Raw genomic sequence first — 6,430 nt, forward strand, 5'->3', positions numbered from 1 at the left:
TAGACTCTCTTCTACAGCCTTTGGTAAATCAAAGTAAGTCCTACTTAAAAGATACAGGGGATACCCTTAGAAAATTGCAGACAATAAAATGGGACTCAGAATGCTTTTTGTGTACAGCGGATGTGAGTACCCTGTACACTATCATTCATCCAACTTTGGGAATACAGGCAGTATCACATTTTCTGGAAAGAAGCAACATAGATGACCCCATTAAAGATTTTATCTTGGAGAGTATTTTGTTTATATTACAAAATAATTATTTCTACTTCAATGGAAATTATTATCTCCAACAGGTGGGCACAGCCATGGGCACCAGGTTTGCCCCCAGCTATGCTAACTTGTTCATGTGTTATTGGGAGGAGGTGGCGGTTTGGCATGGAGAGTTGGCGGGGGCAGGCCTGGTGTCCTGGCACCGCTTCATCGATGATATTTTTTTGTATGGAGAGGAAGTGAGGAGAGTTTGAGAAGTTTTTGTGACCAATTGAATGCAAATGATAGAAATATTAAATTAACGTTCAATATAAGCAAACATGAGGTTCATTTTCTTAACCTCAGTATATATGCAAGGCATTCTCATTTGGAAACAAAAATGTATAAAAAGCCGACTGATTCAAACTCTTTCATAGAAAGAAACAGTCAACATCATACAAACTGGCTGGAGGGTATACCCTTCAGCCAGTTTGTTAGGGTAAAACTAAATTGTTCTGTCCCAGAAATCTGCAATAGCGAAATAGAAAAAATGTCTAAATGTTTTGAGGATAAGGGATATCAGAGAAATAAGCTTTTAGATGCTAAGGAGAGAATAACACAGTTAACAAGAAGTGATCTTTTAGTTGAAAAACCCAAAAAGGAACCAAAAGAGAATTTAGAGTGGGCCTTATCTCTGGATACAGCTCTTTACATAACAAAATCGAGACAATTATATGAAATAATTGGAAATTGTTAGAGCAGGATCCCATTTTGAAAGGGAAAATTCCAACTAGACCGTCTTTCATATATAGAAAATTCGAAATCCCTGAAAGACAAACTTGTTAGCAGCACCCTTAATGAGAACAAACGCAGTAGTGAGCGTGTACGAGGCTTCCATAGATGTGGATCGTGTCTAGTCTGCAGAACAGTAAAGACAACTACATCTAAATATAAAGAAATTAAAATAAATGGTATCTGCTATAAAATCAATCAATTTATTACTTGCATATCCAAAAATGTAATATACGCTATCAAGTGCAAATGTGGTCTTATATATGTGGGAAAGACGACAAGGATGTTAAAAACTCGACTGTGTGAACACATATATAATATCAGAAAAGGCCTAGAAACCCACACTCTCTCTATGCACTTTAAACAACAACATAACTCAAAAGAATGCGAGATAAAGAACTTCTGGGTAATAGAGCAAATTAAAGGTACATGGAAAAATAAAAATATTGAAACTAGGCTAGCTAAGACAGAAATGAAGTGGATTTTTAACTTAAAAACATTAGTACCTCAGGGACTCAACGGGGAGTTTGAATTAAAATGGTTTTAAAATTAATTTTTAACATCTTGTACACTGTAGGGGATTCACTATCTTTACAAATAACCAGTTCCATTTTGTTTAAATTTTTTATATTTTGATTGGCATGCACTTTAATAACTATTTTTGCTTGTCTATAATTGATGCAGACAATGTTTGCTATGTATTATTAATTGTTCTTTATATATGTCCCCATTCTCTCATGCACTTTACAATATCCTGCTGCTGCTATAAATTACGATGATCCTTGGAATCTTTGGACCGCAAATAAGTAACAAAATGCCCGCCGTGACCGGATATGACGTTCCGTGTTGTGGAACGCATCCTGATAGCGGAACGAAAGTGAGTGCCTAACGGATCATGTGATAGGAAGTGACGATCCGCGCTGTGGAACGCATTCCGAACTGCATGGAGGAATGGAGCATTTACTAGTCTGATGGAAGCATCAGGAGAGCCGCGACGTCACGTGACCGGAAGTAACCGGAAGTGACGATTGCGGGAGAGCGGCGCATTTGAAAATTATTCTCACCTGTTTTCCATTTGTGCACTTTAGGGGGTATATATAGGGAAGTGTTTTTTAATGATGGACTATCCGCTTTTGATAAAGGTAATAACTGAAACGCGTTAAGCGGAGTATCTCTTCATATCCTGACGTTGTTTCTGTACATCTTCACCATCTCACCTGTGGAGCCGTGAGTAACCGGGACTCTGACTTCACTTGCTGCCATTATCATCACAGACAGCCAGTGTGGACGTTGCTTTAGGTGATTCAGGATAACGGCATGAGATATGCTTTTCACTTTTAATTCCATGTGAGTGCATTTGTGTAAAAAATAAATGTTATTTATTTAGAGGATTGCTGCACTATTGGTCTTTCTCTTTAATTTTATGTGTGTCTGGAGTATCCGAACACACAGTTATAGGAAGAGGAAAACTTGAATAACTGGTCATTTTGGAGTCTTCCTTGAGAAAAACATCTGGTGCAAAGAAAACGTGATATGCCTATTTTTTCCGGAATCCTTGTGAGTGCGATGTATTGAAATAGAATACACCAATATACTATAAAAGGACTTCTACACTATTGTGCTTTTTCTTTTATGGGTGAGCACAAAGAGACAAACTTTATAGGTTATGATTCTGAAGGAATCAATCATCCTGTATATAACATGTTAAATCCGAGGAGCGCCTACGTGGAATATAATTACTTTGACATAGCTAGTTATGGCACTGCACAGCAGCATCCGTTAGTCACATTTCACCACACAGTGGCGTCCGTTACTCACATTACAGCACACAGTGGCATCCATTACTCACATTACACTACACGGTAGCGTCCGTTAGTCACATTACACTGCACAGTAGAATCCGTTAGTCACATTACAGTGCACAGTAGCATCCGTTAGTCACATTACAGTGCATAGTAGCGTCCGTTAATCACTTTCCAGTGCACAGTAGCGTCCGTTACTCACATTACACTGCACAGTAGCGTCCGTTAGTCACATTACAGTGCACATTCGCATTCGTTAGTCACATTACCGTTCAGAGTAGCATCCGTTAATCACTTTTCAGTGCACAGTAGCGTCCATTAGTCACATTACAACACACAGTGGCATCCGTTAGTCACATTACACTGCACAGTAGCATCCGTTAGTCACATTACACTGCACAGTAGAGTCCGTTAATCACTTTCCAGTGCACAGTAGCGTCCGTTACTCACATTACACTGCACAGTAGCGTCCGTTAGTCACATTACAGTGCACATTCGCATTCGTTAGTCACATTACCGTTCAGAGTAGCATCCGTTAATCACTTTTCAGTGCACAGTAGCGTCCATTAGTCACATTACAACACACAGTGGCATCCGTTAGTCACAGTACAACGCACAGTAGTACCCTTATTCACAGTACATCACACAGTAAAGCCCCTTATACACGTCACATCACACAGAAGAACCGCTTATACATATTACAACACAGCAGAGCCCCTTATACACGTTATGCTACAGTAGAGCACCTTATACATGTAATGCCAGGTAGAGCTACTTAAACACATTATGCCAGGTACAGCCCAAACATCTCCTACCTGCCACCCAAACCCACCGTCCTACCTTTATTCATTAAATACTTATTCACATTGATACTGATTCCTATTAAATTGCTTTTAAAATCAGCACAGTTAATTTAGATTTTCCAATAACTCTGTTTTCCCTGGTGGTCTAGTGTGAAAACATTCAGCAGGTTCTCACTATTCCCAACACCCAAACACCCCCACCCACCCCCGTTTTGGGATTGAAAGGTGCCCAACTACCACATACCAGGAGCAGGCGGTGAATAGGCATGGCTGCAGCGCTAGACGCAGATGTAGCTCCTTTCCATTGGCGTGCACAGCTAATTTTATTAGGGGGTGCACTGCAGGAGGGGCGTGTCTAGCACCACCTTTTGGACGTGTCTAGCACTGCCCAGGCACATGTCTCGCACTATTTTACATTCTCTCAGTAAAATCACATGGCTTAATATAATTTCTCCCAGGTTCCTAATAATAAAGTAGATATAATACACCCAAGAGAAATAAAATGACAACATAATGGTGCGACCACTGGCCAGTACTGCATAACCCCGAGTCCCAGCTGCCGCTGCACCCTACCGCTGCTTACACTTCCCCAACCTATCCCTGACCTAGTGGCGGAACTAGAGAGTGGTGGGTCTAGGTGCATATGCATTCCCCTCCCCCACCTCCCCATACCCCTTGCACCGGTCAGCACCTACAGCCTATTTTGGGTGGGCCACTCTGAAAAGTATGGAGATTTAGGGGGCCAAACATTTGAGTTTTAATATTACACAACTAAAGTTTAAAATGTACACATGTGCCATCAGAGCCATATCTGCCTCTTTCTATGCCATCAGACCCCTCCTCCTCCGCAGGACACCAGCATTTGTCACATGACCCCATGATCACCAGCTACTGACAGTAGTGCCCCTTATTCACATTACATCACACAGTATGAGTCAAAATGCATATTATGCCACACAATATGAGCAGAAATGTATATTGCGCCACACAGTGTGAGCCAACATTCCCATTACCCAACACAGTATGATCCGAAATTCACATTATGCCACACAGTATGAGCCGAAATTCACATTACGCCACACAGTATGAGCCGCCGAAATTCACATTACGCCACACAGTATGAGCCAAAATTCACATTACGCCACACAGTATGAGCCAAAATTCACATTACGCCACACAGTATGAGCCAAAATTCACATTACACCACATAGTATGAGCTGAAATTCACATTACGCCACATAGTATGAGCCGAAATTCACATTACGCAACACAGTATGAGCCGAAATTCACATTATGTCACATAGTGGGCCTAATTCTGAGTTGATCGCAGCAGCAAGTTTGTTAGCAGTTGGGCAAAACCATGTGCAGTGCAGAGGGGGGGGGGGCAGATGCAACATGTGCAGAGAGAGTTAGATTTGGGTGGATTGTATTCAAACTGAAATCTAAATTGCAGTGTAAAAATAAAGCAGCCAGTATTTACCCTGCACAGACACAAAATAACCCACCCAAATCTAACTCTCTCTGCAAATGTTATATCTGCCCCCCCCCCCCCCTGCAGTGCACATGGTTTTGCCCAATTGCTAACAAACTTGCTGCTGCGATCAACTCAGAATTACCCCCAGTATGAGCTGAAATTCACATTATACCACACAGTGGGGCAGATGTATTAAGCCTGGAGAAGTGATAAGTACAAGGTGATAACGCACCAGCCAGTCAGCTCCTAACCCATAATGATTGGCTGGTGCTTTATCACCTTTCACTTATCACTTCTTTTTTACTGCATTATCACTTCTCCAGGCTTAATACATCTACTGCAATATGAGCTGAAATTCACATTGCACCACACAGTATGAGTATCATCATTTTCATTACTCCAAGCGTGGATTGGAGAGCGGGAGGGTTGGAGAGCACTGGCGGGGCAGACGTGCAGTGTGGCATCAACACGTAACAGCGCCAGTTGGAGTGTAATGTCAGTCCCCCTCTGTGCGGCCGTATATACGGTATGTCATACGATATGCGGAGGCGTAGGCTGGGTTTGGCCGGCGGCGTCTCGTGGACTGTGGCAATCATCACTGGCTGCGCTGCTGTAGGCAGAAGGTGTGGCGTGTTGGGGGTGCAGGATATTCACCCCCTGTGCGCACGCGTTCTCTCCTGCCGCGGCTAGCGTGTATAGATTGTTGGCTTGAACAGGGACACTGCTGAGGCTGGGAAGCCATGGTAGATGCTGACAGCGCCGCTGCCTGTCATACCATTTGACAGGCGCAGCGCTTGTCAAATGGTATACAGCAGAGTTGCAGAGTGGGGAAAGCGCCTCCCTGCTTTGCAGACTCTGCTGACCAGTACACAGAGGGTTCCGCTGCAACTGGAGGTGGCATGCACACACAGGGGATTGATCCGGTGGATGGCGCCTGTCTCATGTTTGGGGGGAGCGAGCTGCCCCCTTGTCCCCCCATTCCGACGCCCCTGGTCCTACATATACAGATGACAACTATATATTGTAGTTTACGTCACATGATGTTATAGTTTTCTTTTCTATTGCCTTTTCAGAGCCAGCTAATTAGAGGATTCTGTCCCTTTGTCAGAGCTTTGGACCCAAATAAAGTTGACATAAAGTATATGAAGTAACTGCCAAAGTTTTGAAAATCTGTCCTTTCCCCTAACCCACAGTGGGGCCTGTACCAGATGTCAGCTCTTTCCTGGCTTGTGTTACTATGTTTTCCTATTTTTACGAGGTGTGAAGTGTGCCGTCCAGACTCCGGCTGTGTTTGTCCCATGGTGCTTGTCTGCTGGAGTAAATAGACTTTTATTTACATATAAACGAAAACTTAACTGGTAAAGATGACA

This window comes from Pseudophryne corroboree, chromosome 3 (genome assembly GCF_028390025.1).
Source record: "Pseudophryne corroboree isolate aPseCor3 chromosome 3, aPseCor3.hap2, whole genome shotgun sequence".
NCBI classification, from domain to species: Eukaryota; Metazoa; Chordata; class Amphibia; order Anura; family Myobatrachidae; genus Pseudophryne; species Pseudophryne corroboree.